The sequence below is a fragment of the Delphinus delphis genome, chromosome 19 (genome assembly GCF_949987515.2).
Source record: "Delphinus delphis chromosome 19, mDelDel1.2, whole genome shotgun sequence".
Classification (NCBI taxonomy): Eukaryota; Metazoa; Chordata; class Mammalia; order Artiodactyla; family Delphinidae; genus Delphinus; species Delphinus delphis.
The window spans coordinates 38,537,632-38,553,823 of record NC_082701.1 but is presented as its reverse complement, the minus strand read 5'-3'; the positions used below and the strand labels follow the sequence as shown (position 1 = coordinate 38,553,823).

Below are 16,192 nucleotides of genomic sequence, written 5' to 3'. Positions count from 1 at the left end.
CAGCGAGTCGGCCCGCGCTTGGCCCTCCTGCGGTTGCCGCTTCAGCACCAGACTGTCATACACCTGGTAGTTGGCATTGCCTCCCGGGTTCCGGCTGAGTGGCATGAAGGTGGGCGGGGGTGGAGGGTGCTCGGTAGCCTGGACGTCGGGCAGGAGGTGAGAGGGGCGGAGGAGCAGCGCTGAGCTGGGAGCCGGCGCCCGCTGGTGCGAGGCCTCGGCCAGTACCGTGAGGGAGGCGGAGGTGGCCACAGGGCGCCGCAAGGGCAGGATCTCAGCCCATTCGGCCGCCGGGTGCCGCACCTCGTGGGGATCGCGGGAGTAATCCAAGTGTCCCGTGGAGGGATGCAGGCTGCGGTTGCACTCGCTGCGAGCACAGCTGGGGAGGCTACGTCTGTGGGCCGGTGGGGTGTCGCGCTACCAGGCTTCGGGCCCGTAGCCCCGAGGCACCAGAGCGGATGGAGGCTCAGAGCCCTCCACACCCAGACTCCGCCATGGGCCCAGTTGCCGTCCTTTCGGCCCGCGAGCCCCTCGACCTGCACCTGGCCGCCCCCACCGGCGCCCAGCCCCGGTGCCGCCACCTGTGTGCCGGTGTGTCCCTCCACAGCTCCCTGCGACAAAAGCCCCCCCCCACACCGCCCCTCTGGCGTGTCACCGCGGCCGGGTGCGGGAGCGGGATCGAGGGCAGGGGCCGCTTCCCCGGTCCTGCCGGCCACCAGGGGCGGGGTCCTGAGCTCGGCGGGGGGTGTGGGGGCAAGGGTGGCCTTGCTGGGGCTGAGGGGCCGTGGCGACTCAATGGTGGCTCCCAGTGGCTTCGGGCAGCTGCTGTCGGGCAGGAGGGCCGGCCCGGGCTGCGGCCGGGCTGCGCCTAGCGCCGCGTGGGCGGGCAGGGCCGATGCCCAAGGGACCGCGGGCCCCGGGCCATGAAGCCTCCGGGGCCACGTCCCTGTGAGCGACGTGCGGGATCTTGGGAGGGGCGCCAAGCGCCCAAGGGTTTGCTGGGTCACGGCCGCCCTGGCCTGGGAGGTGGTCTCCAAACCCTCCGCCGCCGCCCGATACCCGAGACCTCCGTTCCCGCTGCCTGGGCGGGCGAGGGGGCCCTGCCGGGGCGGGCCGGCCGCCAGGCCGGCGTTAAGGCGCCAGCGCCAGCGAAACTGGGCCTCAAGAGGCCGCCCGCAGCCCCCGCCCCCGTCTACGGCCATACCACCCTGAACGCGCCCGATCTCGTCTGATCTCGGAAGCTAAGCAGGGTCGGGCCTGGTTAGTACTTGGATGGGAGACCGCCTGGGAATACCGGGTGCTGTAGGCTTTTTGCCTGCCGCTCCGCCCGCCTTCTCCTTTACTCGCCCGCGGCGGGGGCCGCCGGCTCCGCCCCCGCCGGGCCCCGCTGCAGGCCCCACCTCCTCAGGCCCCTCCCACCACGGCGCGCGACGGCGGGGGCGCTCCCCGCCGGCCCGGCCGGCCAGGCGGCCAGAAGGCGGCCCTGGAAGGCAGCCGCACCCCAGACGCTCCCGGGGTGGCCGGCCCGGACCCAGACTCCGCCGCCGGCCCAGCTGCCGTCCTTTCGGCCCGCGAGCCCCTCGACCTGCACCTGGCCGCCCCCACCGGCGCCCAGCCCCGGCGCCGCCACCTGTGTGCCTGTGTGTCCCTCCACAGCTCCCTCCGACAAAAGCCCCCCCCCACCCCGCCCCTCTGGCGTGTCACCGCGGCCGGGTGCGGGAGCGGGATCGAGGGCAGGGGCCGCTTGCCCGGGCCTGCCGGCCACCAGGGGCGGGGTCCTGAGCTCGGCGGGGGGTGTGGGGGCAAGGGTGGCCTTGCCGGGGCTGAGGGGCCGTGGCGACTCAATGGTGGCTCCCAGTGGCTTCGGGCCAGCTGCTGTCGGGCAGGAGGGCCGGCCCGGGCTGCGGCCGGGCTGCGCCTAGCGCCGCGTGGGCGGGCAGGGCCGATGCCCAAGGGACCGCGGGCCCCGGGCCCTGAAGCCTCTGGGGCCACGTCCCTGTGAGCGACGTGCGGGATCTTGGGCGGGGCGCCAAGCGCCCAAGGGTTTGCTGGGTCACGGCCGCCCTGGGCTGGGAGGTGGTCGCCAAACCCTCCGCCGCCGCCCGATACCCGAGACCTCCGTTCCCCCTGCCTGGGCGGGCGAGGGGGCCCTGCCGGGGCGGGCCGGCCGCCAGGCTGGCGTTAAGGCGCCAGCGCCAGCGAAACTGCTCCTCAAGAGGCCGCCCGCGGCCCCCGCCCCCGTCTACGGCCATACCACCCTGAACGCGCCCGATCTCGTCTGATCTCGGAAGCTAAGCAGGGTCGGGCCTGGTTAGTACTTGGATGGGAGACCGCCTGGGAATACCGGGTGCTGTAGGCTTTTTGCCTCCCGCTCCGCCCGCCTTCTCCTTTACTCGCCCGCGGCGGGGGGGCCGCCGGCTCCGCCCCCGCCGAGCCCCGCTGCAGGCAGTAGTCAAGGTGGTTTGCCTGCCCGAGCAGGAAGCTTGGGCGATGGCAGAAGCGGGAAGAAACTCTTGAGCACAGGTTCTTGGGATCCACGGAGCAGCGCATGCACATGCGATGGCTGCCTACACAGCTGGCTTGCTTGTCTGTGGGGAAAGGCGAGATGGGTCAGGGCCTGGGTTCCTGAGGGGCTGAGAATCAAGGCAGGGATAGAAGAAAGGGGACAGGCCCACATCCCCTGAACCCACGCCGGCGCCCACTCACCTTTGTGGAAAATACGATTGAAAAGTGCCCGCAAGAATCTCTTCAGATGCCTCCAGAGTTGAGGGAAGAAGGGGAGGGGGGAGGCCGGGAGCAGGGTGAGCCCTGAAATCCAACCCTTGTCCGGTCACACCCCAGCAGCCCTCCCACCTCAGCCCCTTCAAGACCCCAGGGCTCCCCCAACCGCGCTGCACAGATCCTGCCCTGACCATAGTCACCACGTTGATCCCCACGTTGAGCAAGATGAAGCTGACCGGGATCAGAAGAATTGAGTATCCTTGCTCCTGGCATTTCCTGGGGATGGGGCCAGTGAACGGCTCGGCTCGGTAGTAGTTTCGCTCACCCATGGCCGTTGGTCCCAGGACTGCCTGGGCCCTCTGCCCTCCAGTTTTAACTGGGAGCCAGACTGGGTCATAATGGGGCAGGGGGTGAGGTCACAGTGAGGGAGGGGGATGAAAAGGTGGGCCCAGAGTGGCATTCCCTGGTAACCAGGGTCAGGTAAGCTGAGCCTGGACAGTCAAACAGGGCCCGGTGGCCGGCATACATCCCCTCGAGCGGTCATTCATTCGCTCACCGCCCGCTGACTCACTTGTTCAAATGACACATTGCGTCTCTTGGCCCCTCTTGAGACTAGGAAGACCTTGGCCTCAGAGGCCTGCTGAAGGCCTGGCTGGAGTCCAGAGCCTCAGCCTTCTTCATGCCCTTCACTGGGCCTGGAGCTGGACCTGCCCAGATGTGGAACCTCCCAGTTTGGAAGCAACTTCTTGTATGAGGCTCTCTGTGGACAGGGACAGCTGAGACACAGAGGAGGTGCCCAGAGACCAGGGGTTTGGAGTCTGCAGCTGCAGATGTACTTAGTGCATGGTATAGGACCAGGAGGGGCCTGCTGGCAGAACTGTGGCCACTAAACCAAAGGGACCCTCAGGCCAAGAAGGGGACACTGGCTTCTTATTGCAGGAAGCCAAGCGCAGGGACCCAGGCTGGCAGAAGGAGTGGCGCTTCCAAGCCACAGACCACCAATGTTTCCTGGACTCTGGCGCTCTTTATTCCTCTCTCCATGCCCTGCCGCCCCCTGCCCCTGCCCCCATTTGCTGCTGGTACGTTCATTTTCCCAGTCTGGCTCCCGTGCAGAGAGGGCCTGGAGGCCGAGGTGGAAGGTAGCAGCGAGTCGGCCCGCGCTTGGCCCTCCTGCGGTTGCCGCTTCAGCACCAGACTGTCATACACCTGGTAGTTGGCATTGCCTCCCGGGTTCCGGCTGAGTGGCATGAAGGTGGGCGGGGGTGGAGGGTGCTCGGTAGCCTGGACGTCGGGCAGGAGGTGAGAGGGGCGGAGGAGCAGCGCTGAGCTGGGAGCCGGCGCCCGCTGGTGCGAGGCCTCGGCCAGTACCGTGAGGGAGGCGGAGGTGGCCACAGGGCGCCGCAAGGGCAGGATCTCAGCCCATTCGGCCGCCGGGTGCCGCACCTCGTGGGGATCGCGGGAGTAATCCAAGTGTCCCGTGGAGGGATGCAGGCTGCGGTTGCACTCGCTGCGAGCACAGCTGGGGAGGCTACGTCTGTGGGCCGGTGGGGTGTCGCGCTACCAGGCTTCGGGCCCGTAGCCCCGAGGCACCAGAGCGGATGGAGGCTCAGAGCCCTCCACACCCAGACTCCGCCATGGGCCCAGTTGCCGTCCTTTCGGCCCGCGAGCCCCTCGACCTGCACCTGGCCGCCCCCACCGGCGCCCAGCCCCGGTGCCGCCACCTGTGTGCCGGTGTGTCCCTCCACAGCTCCCTGTGACAAAAGCCCCCCCCCACACCGCCCCTCTGGCGTGTCACCGCGGCCGGGTGCGGGAGCGGGATCGAGGGCAGGGGCCGCTTCCCCGGTCCTGCCGGCCACCAGGGGCGGGGTCCTGAGCTCGGCGGGGGGTGTGGGGGCAAGGGTGGCCTTGCCGGGGCTGAGGGGCCGTGGCGACTCAATGGTGGCTCCCAGTGGCTTCGGGCAGCTGCTGTCGGGCAGGAGGGCCGGCCCGGGCTGCGGCCGGGCTGCGCCTAGCGCCGCGTGGGCGGACAGGGCCGATGCCCAAGGGACCGCGGGCCCCGGGCCATGAAGCCTCCGGGGCCACGTCCCTGTGAGCGACGTGCGGGATCTTGGGAGGGGCGCCAAGCGCCCAAGGGTTTGCTGGGTCACGGCCGCCCTGGGCTGGGAGGTGGTCTCCAAACCCTCCGCCGCCGCCCGATACCCGAGACCTCCGTTCCCGCTGCCTGGGCGGGCGAGGGGGCCCTGCCGGGGCGGGCCGGCCGCCAGGCCGGCGTTAAGGCGCCAGCGCCAGCGAAACTGGGCCTCAAGAGGCCGCCCGCAGCCCCCGCCCCCGTCTACGGCCATACCACCCTGAACGCGCCCGATCTCGTCTGATCTCGGAAGCTAAGCAGGGTCGGGCCTGGTTAGTACTTGGATGGGAGACCGCCTGGGAATACCGGGTGCTGTAGGCTTTTTGCCTGCCGCTCCGCCCGCCTTCTCCTTTACTCGCCCGCGGCGGGGGCCGCCGGCTCCGCCCCCGCCGGGCCCCGCTGCAGGCCCCACCTCCTCAGGCCCCTCCCACCACGGCGCGCGACGGCGGGGGCGCTCCCCGCCGGCCCGGCCGGCCAGGCGGCCAGAAGGCGGCCCTGGAAGGCAGCCGCACCCCAGACGCTCCCGGGGTGGCCGGCCCGGACCCAGACTCCGCCGCCGGCCCAGCTGCCGTCCTTTCGGCCCGCGAGCCCCTCGACCTGCACCTGGCCGCCCCCACCGGCGCCCAGCCCCGGCGCCGCCACCTGTGTGCCTGTGTGTCCCTCCACAGCTCCCTCCGACAAAAGCCCCCCCCCACCCCGCCCCTCTGGCGTGTCACCGCGGCCGGGTGCGGGAGCGGGATCGAGGGCAGGGGCCGCTTGCCCGGGCCTGCCGGCCACCAGGGGCGGGGTCCTGAGCTCGGCGGGGGGTGTGGGGGCAAGGGTGGCCTTGCCGGGGCTGAGGGGCCGTGGCGACTCAATGGTGGCTCCCAGTGGCTTCGGGCCAGCTGCTGTCGGGCAGGAGGGCCGGCCCGGGCTGCGGCCGGGCTGCGCCTAGCGCCGCGTGGGCGGGCAGGGCCGATGCCCAAGGGACCGCGGGCCCCGGGCCCTGAAGCCTCTGGGGCCACGTCCCTGTGAGCGACGTGCGGGATCTTGGGCGGGGCGCCAAGCGCCCAAGGGTTTGCTGGGTCACGGCCGCCCTGGGCTGGGAGGTGGTCGCCAAACCCTCCGCCGCCGCCCGATACCCGAGACCTCCGTTCCCCCTGCCTGGGCGGGCGAGGGGGCCCTGCCGGGGCGGGCCGGCCGCCAGGCTGGCGTTAAGGCGCCAGCGCCAGCGAAACTGCTCCTCAAGAGGCCGCCCGCGGCCCCCGCCCCCGTCTACGGCCATACCACCCTGAACGCGCCCGATCTCGTCTGATCTCGGAAGCTAAGCAGGGTCGGGCCTGGTTAGTACTTGGATGGGAGACCGCCTGGGAATACCGGGTGCTGTAGGCTTTTTGCCTCCCGCTCCGCCCGCCTTCTCCTTTACTCGCCCGCGGCGGGGGGGCCGCCGGCTCCGCCCCCGCCGAGCCCCGCTGCAGGCAGTAGTCAAGGTGGTTTGCCTGCCCGAGCAGGAAGCTTGGGCGATGGCAGAAGCGGGAAGAAACTCTTGAGCACAGGTTCTTGGGATCCACGGAGCAGCGCATGCACATGCGATGGCTGCCTACACAGCTGGCTTGCTTGTCTGTGGGGAAAGGCGAGATGGGTCAGGGCCTGGGTTCCTGAGGGGCTGAGAATCAAGGCAGGGATAGAAGAAAGGGGACAGGCCCACATCCCCTGAACCCACGCCGGCGCCCACTCACCTTTGTGGAAAATACGATTGAAAAGTGCCCGCAAGAATCTCTTCAGATGCCTCCAGAGTTGAGGGAAGAAGGGGAGGGGGGAGGCCGGGAGCAGGGTGAGCCCTGAAATCCAACCCTTGTCCGGTCACACCCCAGCAGCCCTCCCACCTCAGCCCCTTCAAGACCCCAGGGCTCCCCCAACCGCGCTGCACAGATCCTGCCCTGACCATAGTCACCACGTTGATCCCCACGTTGAGCAAGATGAAGCTGACCGGGATCAGAAGAATTGAGTATCCTTGCTCCTGGCATTTCCTGGGGATGGGGCCAGTGAACGGCTCGGCTCGGTAGTAGTTTCGCTCACCCATGGCCGTTGGTCCCAGGACTGCCTGGGCCCTCTGCCCTCCAGTTTTAACTGGGAGCCAGACTGGGTCATAATGGGGCAGGGGGTGAGGTCACAGTGAGGGAGGGGGATGAAAAGGTGGGCCCAGAGTGGCATTCCCTGGTAACCAGGGTCAGGTAAGCTGAGCCTGGACAGTCAAACAGGGCCCGGTGGCCGGCATACATCCCCTCGAGCGGTCATTCATTCGCTCACCGCCCGCTGACTCACTTGTTCAAATGACACATTGCGTCTCTTGGCCCCTCTTGAGACTAGGAAGACCTTGGCCTCAGAGGCCTGCTGAAGGCCTGGCTGGAGTCCAGAGCCTCAGCCTTCTTCATGCCCTTCACTGGGCCTGGAGCTGGACCTGCCCAGATGTGGAACCTCCCAGTTTGGAAGCAACTTCTTGTATGAGGCTCTCTGTGGACAGGGACAGCTGAGACACAGAGGAGGTGCCCAGAGACCAGGGGTTTGGAGTCTGCAGCTGCAGATGTACTTAGTGCATGGTATAGGACCAGGAGGGGCCTGCTGGCAGAACTGTGGCCACTAAACCAAAGGGACCCTCAGGCCAAGAAGGGGACACTGGCTTCTTATTGCAGGAAGCCAAGCGCAGGGACCCAGGCTGGCAGAAGGAGTGGCGCTTCCAAGCCACAGACCACCAATGTTTCCTGGACTCTGGCGCTCTTTATTCCTCTCTCCATGCCCTGCCGCCCCCTGCCCCTGCCCCCATTTGCTGCTGGTACGTTCATTTTCCCAGTCTGGCTCCCGTGCAGAGAGGGCCTGGAGGCCGAGGTGGAAGGTAGCAGCGAGTCGGCCCGCGCTTGGCCCTCCTGCGGTTGCCGCTTCAGCACCAGACTGTCATACACCTGGTAGTTGGCATTGCCTCCCGGGTTCCGGCTGAGTGGCATGAAGGTGGGCGGGGGTGGAGGGTGCTCGGTAGCCTGGACGTCGGGCAGGAGGTGAGAGGGGCGGAGGAGCAGCGCTGAGCTGGGAGCCGGCGCCCGCTGGTGCGAGGCCTCGGCCAGTACCGTGAGGGAGGCGGAGGTGGCCACAGGGCGCCGCAAGGGCAGGATCTCAGCCCATTCGGCCGCCGGGTGCCGCACCTCGTGGGGATCGCGGGAGTAATCCAAGTGTCCCGTGGAGGGATGCAGGCTGCGGTTGCACTCGCTGTGAGCACAGCTGGGGAGGCTACGTCTGTGGGCCGGTGGGGTGTCGCGCTACCAGGCTTCGGGCCCGTAGCCCCGAGGCACCAGAGCGGATGGAGGCTCAGAGCCCTCCACACCCAGACTCCGCCATGGGCCCAGTTGCCGTCCTTTCGGCCCGCGAGCCCCTCGACCTGCACCTGGCCGCCCCCACCGGCGCCCAGCCCCGGTGCCGCCACCTGTGTGCCGGTGTGTCCCTCCACAGCTCCCTGCGACAAAAGCCCCCCCCCACACCGCCCCTCTGGCGTGTCACCGCGGCCGGGTGCGGGAGCGGGATCGAGGGCAGGGGCCGCTTCCCCGGTCCTGCCGGCCACCAGGGGCGGGGTCCTGAGCTCGGCGGGGGGTGTGGGGGCAAGGGTGGCCTTGCTGGGGCTGAGGGGCCGTGGCGACTCAATGGTGGCTCCCAGTGGCTTCGGGCAGCTGCTGTCGGGCAGGAGGGCCGGCCCGGGCTGCGGCCGGGCTGCGCCTAGCGCCGCGTGGGCGGGCAGGGCCGATGCCCAAGGGACCGCGGGCCCCGGGCCATGAAGCCTCCGGGGCCACGTCCCTGTGAGCGACGTGCGGGATCTTGGGAGGGGCGCCAAGCGCCCAAGGGTTTGCTGGGTCACGGCCGCCCTGGGCTGGGAGGTGGTCTCCAAACCCTCCGCCGCCGCCCGATACCCGAGACCTCCGTTCCCGCTGCCTGGGCGGGCGAGGGGGCCCTGCCGGGGCGGGCCGGCCGCCAGGCCGGCGTTAAGGCGCCAGCGCCAGCGAAACTGGGCCTCAAGAGGCCGCCCGCAGCCCCCGCCCCCGTCTACGGCCATACCACCCTGAACGCGCCCGATCTCGTCTGATCTCGGAAGCTAAGCAGGGTCGGGCCTGGTTAGTACTTGGATGGGAGACCGCCTGGGAATACCGGGTGCTGTAGGCTTTTTGCCTCCCGCTCCGCCCGCCTTCTCCTTTACTCGCCCGCGGCGGGGGCCGCCGGCTCCGCCCCCGCCGGGCCCCGCTGCAGGCCCCACCTCCTCAGGCCCCTCCCACCACGGCGCGCGACGGCGGGGGCGCTCCCCGCCGGCCCGGCCGGCCAGGCGGCCAGAAGGCGGCCCTGGAAGGCAGCCGCACCCCAGACGCTCCCGGGGTGGCCGGCCCGGACCCAGACTCCGCCGCCGGCCCAGCTGCCGTCCTTTCGGCCCGCGAGCCCCTCGACCTGCACCTGGCCGCCCCCACCGGCGCCCAGCCCCGGCGCCGCCACCTGTGTGCCTGTGTGTCCCTCCACAGCTCCCTCCGACAAAAGCCCCCCCCCACCCCGCCCCTCTGGCGTGTCACCGCGGCCGGGTGCGGGAGCGGGATCGAGGGCAGGGGCCGCTTGCCCGGGCCTGCCGGCCACCAGGGGCGGGGTCCTGAGCTCGGCGGGGGGTGTGGGGGCAAGGGTGGCCTTGCCGGGGCTGAGGGGCCGTGGCGACTCAATGGTGGCTCCCAGTGGCTTCGGGCCAGCTGCTGTCGGGCAGGAGGGCCGGCCCGGGCTGCGGCCGGGCTGCGCCTAGCGCCGCGTGGGCGGGCAGGGCCGATGCCCAAGGGACCGCGGGCCCCGGGCCCTGAAGCCTCTGGGGCCACGTCCCTGTGAGCGACGTGCGGGATCTTGGGCGGGGCGCCAAGCGCCCAAGGGTTTGCTGGGTCACGGCCGCCCTGGGCTGGGAGGTGGTCGCCAAACCCTCCGCCGCCGCCCGATACCCGAGACCTCCGTTCCCCCTGCCTGGGCGGGCGAGGGGGCCCTGCCGGGGCGGGCCGGCCGCCAGGCTGGCGTTAAGGCGCCAGCGCCAGCGAAACTGCTCCTCAAGAGGCCGCCCGCGGCCCCCGCCCCCGTCTACGGCCATACCACCCTGAACGCGCCCGATCTCGTCTGATCTCGGAAGCTAAGCAGGGTCGGGCCTGGTTAGTACTTGGATGGGAGACCGCCTGGGAATACCGGGTGCTGTAGGCTTTTTGCCTGCCGCTCCGCCCGCCTTCTCCTTTACTCGCCCGCGGCGGGGGGGCCGCCGGCTCCGCCCCCGCCGAGCCCCGCTGCAGGCAGTAGTCAAGGTGGTTTGCCTGCCCGAGCAGGAAGCTTGGGCGATGGCAGAAGCGGGAAGAAACTCTTGAGCACAGGTTCTTGGGATCCACGGAGCAGCGCATGCACATGCGATGGCTGCCTACACAGCTGGCTTGCTTGTCTGTGGGGAAAGGCGAGATGGGTCAGGGCCTGGGTTCCTGAGGGGCTGAGAATCAAGGCAGGGATAGAAGAAAGGGGACAGGCCCACATCCCCTGAACCCACGCCGGCGCCCACTCACCTTTGTGGAAAATACGATTGAAAAGTGCCCGCAAGAATCTCTTCAGATGCCTCCAGAGTTGAGGGAAGAAGGGGAGGGGGGAGGCCGGGAGCAGGGTGAGCCCTGAAATCCAACCCTTGTCCGGTCACACCCCAGCAGCCCTCCCACCTCAGCCCCTTCAAGACCCCAGGGCTCCCCCAACCGCGCTGCACAGATCCTGCCCTGACCATAGTCACCACGTTGATCCCCACGTTGAGCAAGATGAAGCTGACCGGGATCAGAAGAATTGAGTATCCTTGCTCCTGGCATTTCCTGGGGATGGGGCCAGTGAACGGCTCGGCTCGGTAGTAGTTTCGCTCACCCATGGCCGTTGGTCCCAGGACTGCCTGGGCCCTCTGCCCTCCAGTTTTAACTGGGAGCCAGACTGGGTCATAATGGGGCAGGGGGTGAGGTCACAGTGAGGGAGGGGGATGAAAAGGTGGGCCCAGAGTGGCATTCCCTGGTAACCAGGGTCAGGTAAGCTGAGCCTGGACAGTCAAACAGGGCCCGGTGGCCGGCATACATCCCCTCGAGCGGTCATTCATTCGCTCACCGCCCGCTGACTCACTTGTTCAAATGACACATTGCGTCTCTTGGCCCCTCTTGAGACTAGGAAGACCTTGGCCTCAGAGGCCTGCTGAAGGCCTGGCTGGAGTCCAGAGCCTCAGCCTTCTTCATGCCCTTCACTGGGCCTGGAGCTGGACCTGCCCAGATGTGGAACCTCCCAGTTTGGAAGCAACTTCTTGTATGAGGCTCTCTGTGGACAGGGACAGCTGAGACACAGAGGAGGTGCCCAGAGACCAGGGGTTTGGAGTCTGCAGCTGCAGATGTACTTAGTGCATGGTATAGGACCAGGAGGGGCCTGCTGGCAGAACTGTGGCCACTAAACCAAAGGGACCCTCAGGCCAAGAAGGGGACACTGGCTTCTTATTGCAGGAAGCCAAGCGCAGGGACCCAGGCTGGCAGAAGGAGTGGCGCTTCCAAGCCACAGACCACCAATGTTTCCTGGACTCTGGCGCTCTTTATTCCTCTCTCCATGCCCTGCCGCCCCCTGCCCCTGCCCCCATTTGCTGCTGGTACGTTCATTTTCCCAGTCTGGCTCCCGTGCAGAGAGGGCCTGGAGGCCGAGGTGGAAGGTAGCAGCGAGTCGGCCCGCGCTTGGCCCTCCTGCGGTTGCCGCTTCAGCACCAGACTGTCATACACCTGGTAGTTGGCATTGCCTCCCGGGTTCCGGCTGAGTGGCATGAAGGTGGGCGGGGGTGGAGGGTGCTCGGTAGCCTGGACGTCGGGCAGGAGGTGAGAGGGGCGGAGGAGCAGCGCTGAGCTGGGAGCCGGCGCCCGCTGGTGCGAGGCCTCGGCCAGTACCGTGAGGGAGGCGGAGGTGGCCACAGGGCGCCGCAAGGGCAGGATCTCAGCCCATTCGGCCGCCGGGTGCCGCACCTCGTGGGGATCGCGGGAGTAATCCAAGTGTCCCGTGGAGGGATGCAGGCTGCGGTTGCACTCGCTGCGAGCACAGCTGGGGAGGCTACGTCTGTGGGCCGGTGGGGTGTCGCGCTACCAGGCTTCGGGCCCGTAGCCCCGAGGCACCAGAGCGGATGGAGGCTCAGAGCCCTCCACACCCAGACTCCGCCATGGGCCCAGTTGCCGTCCTTTCGGCCCGCGAGCCCCTCGACCTGCACCTGGCCGCCCCCACCGGCGCCCAGCCCCGGTGCCGCCACCTGTGTGCCGGTGTGTCCCTCCACAGCTCCCTGCGACAAAAGCCCCCCCCCACACCGCCCCTCTGGCGTGTCACCGCGGCCGGGTGCGGGAGCGGGATCGAGGGCAGGGGCCGCTTGCCCGGGCCTGCCGGCCACCAGGGGCGGGGTCCTGAGCTCGGCGGGGGGTGTGGGGGCAAGGGTGGCCTTGCCGGGGCTGAGGGGCCGTGGCGACTCAATGGTGGCTCCCAGTGGCTTCGGGCCAGCTGCTGTCGGGCAGGAGGGCCGGCCCGGGCTGCGGCCGGGCTGCGCCTAGCGCCGCGTGGGCGGGCAGGGCCGATGCCCAAGGGACCGCGGGCCCCGGGCCATGAAGCCTCCGGGGCCACGTCCCTGTGAGCGACGTGCGGGATCTTGGGAGGGGCGCCAAGCGCCCAAGGGTTTGCTGGGTCACGGCCGCCCTGGGCTGGGAGGTGGTCTCCAAACCCTCCGCCGCCGCCCGATACCCGAGACCTCCGTTCCCGCTGCCTGGGCGGGCGAGGGGGCCCTGCCGGGGCGGGCCGGCCGCCAGGCCGGCGTTAAGGCGCCAGCGCCAGCGAAACTGCTCCTCAAGAGGCCGCCCGCGGCCCCCGCCCCCGTCTACGGCCATACCACCCTGAACGCGCCCGATCTCGTCTGATCTCGGAAGCTAAGCAGGGTCGGGCCTGGTTAGTACTTGGATGGGAGACCGCCTGGGAATACCGGGTGCTGTAGGCTTTTTGCCTGCCGCTCCGCCCGCCTTCTCCTTTACTCGCCCGCGGCGGGGGCCGCCGGCTCCGCCCCCGCCGGGCCCCGCTGCAGGCCCCACCTCCTCAGGCCCCTCCCACCACGGCGCGCGACGGCGGGGGCGCTCCCCGCCGGCCCGGCCGGCCAGGCGGCCAGAAGGCGGCCCTGGAAGGCAGCCGCACCCCAGACGCTCCCGGGGTGGCCGGCCCGGACCCAGACTCCGCCGCCGGCCCAGCTGCCGTCCTTTCGGCCCGCGAGCCCCTCGACCTGCACCTGGCCGCCCCCACCGGCGCCCAGCCCCGGCGCCGCCACCTGTGTGCCTGTGTGTCCCTCCACAGCTCCCTCCGACAAAAGCCCCCCCCCACCCCGCCCCTCTGGCGTGTCACCGCGGCCGGGTGCGGGAGCGGGATCGAGGGCAGGGGCCGCTTGCCCGGGCCTGCCGGCCACCAGGGGCGGGGTCCTGAGCTCGGCGGGGGGTGTGGGGGCAAGGGTGGCCTTGCCGGGGCTGAGGGGCCGTGGCGACTCAATGGTGGCTCCCAGTGGCTTCGGGCCAGCTGCTGTCGGGCAGGAGGGCCGGCCCGGGCTGCGGCCGGGCTGCGCCTAGCGCCGCGTGGGCGGGCAGGGCCGATGCCCAAGGGACCGCGGGCCCCGGGCCCTGAAGCCTCTGGGGCCACGTCCCTGTGAGCGACGTGCGGGATCTTGGGCGGGGCGCCAAGCGCCCAAGGGTTTGCTGGGTCACGGCCGCCCTGGGCTGGGAGGTGGTCGCCAAACCCTCCGCCGCCGCCCGATACCCGAGACCTCCGTTCCCCCTGCCTGGGCGGGCGAGGGGGCCCTGCCGGGGCGGGCCGGCCGCCAGGCTGGCGTTAAGGCGCCAGCGCCAGCGAAACTGCTCCTCAAGAGGCCGCCCGCGGCCCCCGCCCCCGTCTACGGCCATACCACCCTGAACGCGCCCGATCTCGTCTGATCTCGGAAGCTAAGCAGGGTCGGGCCTGGTTAGTACTTGGATGGGAGACCGCCTGGGAATACCGGGTGCTGTAGGCTTTTTGCCTCCCGCTCCGCCCGCCTTCTCCTTTACTCGCCCGCGGCGGGGGGGCCGCCGGCTCCGCCCCCGCCGAGCCCCGCTGCAGGCAGTAGTCAAGGTGGTTTGCCTGCCCGAGCAGGAAGCTTGGGCGATGGCAGAAGCGGGAAGAAACTCTTGAGCACAGGTTCTTGGGATCCACGGAGCAGCGCATGCACATGCGATGGCTGCCTACACAGCTGGCTTGCTTGTCTGTGGGGAAAGGCGAGATGGGTCAGGGCCTGGGTTCCTGAGGGGCTGAGAATCAAGGCAGGGATAGAAGAAAGGGGACAGGCCCACATCCCCTGAACCCACGCCGGCGCCCACTCACCTTTGTGGAAAATACGATTGAAAAGTGCCCGCAAGAATCTCTTCAGATGCCTCCAGAGTTGAGGGAAGAAGGGGAGGGGGGAGGCCGGGAGCAGGGTGAGCCCTGAAATCCAACCCTTGTCCGGTCACACCCCAGCAGCCCTCCCACCTCAGCCCCTTCAAGACCCCAGGGCTCCCCCAACCGCGCTGCACAGATCCTGCCCTGACCATAGTCACCACGTTGATCCCCACGTTGAGCAAGATGAAGCTGACCGGGATCAGAAGAATTGAGTATCCTTGCTCCTGGCATTTCCTGGGGATGGGGCCAGTGAACGGCTCGGCTCGGTAGTAGTTTCGCTCACCCATGGCCGTTGGTCCCAGGACTGCCTGGGCCCTCTGCCCTCCAGTTTTAACTGGGAGCCAGACTGGGTCATAATGGGGCAGGGGGTGAGGTCACAGTGAGGGAGGGGGATGAAAAGGTGGGCCCAGAGTGGCATTCCCTGGTAACCAGGGTCAGGTAAGCTGAGCCTGGACAGTCAAACAGGGCCCGGTGGCCGGCATACATCCCCTCGAGCGGTCATTCATTCGCTCACCGCCCGCTGACTCACTTGTTCAAATGACACATTGCGTCTCTTGGCCCCTCTTGAGACTAGGAAGACCTTGGCCTCAGAGGCCTGCTGAAGGCCTGGCTGGAGTCCAGAGCCTCAGCCTTCTTCATGCCCTTCACTGGGCCTGGAGCTGGACCTGCCCAGATGTGGAACCTCCCAGTTTGGAAGCAACTTCTTGTATGAGGCTCTCTGTGGACAGGGACAGCTGAGACACAGAGGAGGTGCCCAGAGACCAGGGGTTTGGAGTCTGCAGCTGCAGATGTACTTAGTGCATGGTATAGGACCAGGAGGGGCCTGCTGGCAGAACTGTGGCCACTAAACCAAAGGGACCCTCAGGCCAAGAAGGGGACACTGGCTTCTTATTGCAGGAAGCCAAGCGCAGGGACCCAGGCTGGCAGAAGGAGTGGCGCTTCCAAGCCACAGACCACCAATGTTTCCTGGACTCTGGCGCTCTTTATTCCTCTCTCCATGCCCTGCCGCCCCCTGCCCCTGCCCCCATTTGCTGCTGGTACGTTCATTTTCCCAGTCTGGCTCCCGTGCAGAGAGGGCCTGGAGGCCGAGGTGGAAGGTAGCAGCGAGTCGGCCCGCGCTTGGCCCTCCTGCGGTTGCCGCTTCAGCACCAGACTGTCATACACCTGGTAGTTGGCATTGCCTCCCGGGTTCCGGCTGAGTGGCATGAAGGTGGGCGGGGGTGGAGGGTGCTCGGTAGCCTGGACGTCGGGCAGGAGGTGAGAGGGGCGGAGGAGCAGCGCTGAGCTGGGAGCCGGCGCCCGCTGGTGCGAGGCCTCGGCCAGTACCGTGAGGGAGGCGGAGGTGGCCACAGGGCGCCGCAAGGGCAGGATCTCAGCCCATTCGGCCGCCGGGTGCCGCACCTCGTGGGGATCGCGGGAGTAATCCAAGTGTCCCGTGGAGGGATGCAGGCTGCGGTTGCACTCGCTGCGAGCACAGCTGGGGAGGCTACGTCTGTGGGCCGGTGGGGTGTCGCGCTACCAGGCTTCGGGCCCGTAGCCCCGAGGCACCAGAGCGGATGGAGGCTCAGAGCCCTCCACACCCAGACTCCGCCATGGGCCCAGTTGCCGTCCTTTCGGCCCGCGAGCCCCTCGACCTGCACCTGGCCGCCCCCACCGGCGCCCAGCCCCGGTGCCGCCACCTGTGTGCCGGTGTGTCCCTCCACAGCTCCCTGCGACAAAAGCCCCCCCCCACACCGCCCCTCTGGCGTGTCACCGCGGCCGGGTGCGGGAGCGGGATCGAGGGCAGGGGCCGCTTCCCCGGTCCTGCCGGCCACCAGGGGCGGGGTCCTGAGCTCGGCGGGGGGTGTG

At 69.2% G+C, this 16,192-nt stretch overlaps 8 non-coding genes across 8 annotated transcripts; all 8 read left to right on the top strand.

Annotated features, from left to right (window-relative positions):
* Positions 1 to 1,187: 1,187 nt before the first annotated feature.
* Positions 1,188 to 1,306, top strand: LOC132415679 (5S ribosomal RNA). Its single transcript, XR_009517398.1, has one exon. It is a non-coding gene; the product is annotated as a 5S ribosomal RNA (ribosomal RNA).
* A 931-nt stretch (positions 1,307 to 2,237) lies between these two features.
* On the top strand, positions 2,238 to 2,356 carry LOC132415678 (5S ribosomal RNA). Its single transcript, XR_009517397.1, has one exon. It is a non-coding gene; the product is annotated as a 5S ribosomal RNA (ribosomal RNA).
* A 2,692-nt stretch (positions 2,357 to 5,048) lies between these two features.
* LOC132415677 (5S ribosomal RNA) lies at positions 5,049 to 5,167 on the top strand. Its single transcript, XR_009517396.1, has one exon. It is a non-coding gene; the product is annotated as a 5S ribosomal RNA (ribosomal RNA).
* Positions 5,168 to 6,098: 931 nt separating this feature from the next.
* On the top strand, positions 6,099 to 6,217 carry LOC132415676 (5S ribosomal RNA). Its single transcript, XR_009517395.1, has one exon. It is a non-coding gene; the product is annotated as a 5S ribosomal RNA (ribosomal RNA).
* Positions 6,218 to 8,909: 2,692 nt separating this feature from the next.
* Positions 8,910 to 9,028, top strand: LOC132415675 (5S ribosomal RNA). Its single transcript, XR_009517394.1, has one exon. It is a non-coding gene; the product is annotated as a 5S ribosomal RNA (ribosomal RNA).
* Positions 9,029 to 9,959: 931 nt separating this feature from the next.
* LOC132415674 (5S ribosomal RNA) lies at positions 9,960 to 10,078 on the top strand. The gene has a single exon (XR_009517393.1). It is a non-coding gene; the product is annotated as a 5S ribosomal RNA (ribosomal RNA).
* Positions 10,079 to 12,771: 2,693 nt separating this feature from the next.
* Positions 12,772 to 12,890, top strand: LOC132415673 (5S ribosomal RNA). The gene has a single exon (XR_009517392.1). It is a non-coding gene; the product is annotated as a 5S ribosomal RNA (ribosomal RNA).
* Positions 12,891 to 13,821: 931 nt separating this feature from the next.
* On the top strand, positions 13,822 to 13,940 carry LOC132415672 (5S ribosomal RNA). Its single transcript, XR_009517391.1, has one exon. It is a non-coding gene; the product is annotated as a 5S ribosomal RNA (ribosomal RNA).
* Positions 13,941 to 16,192: the final 2,252 nt, after the last annotated feature.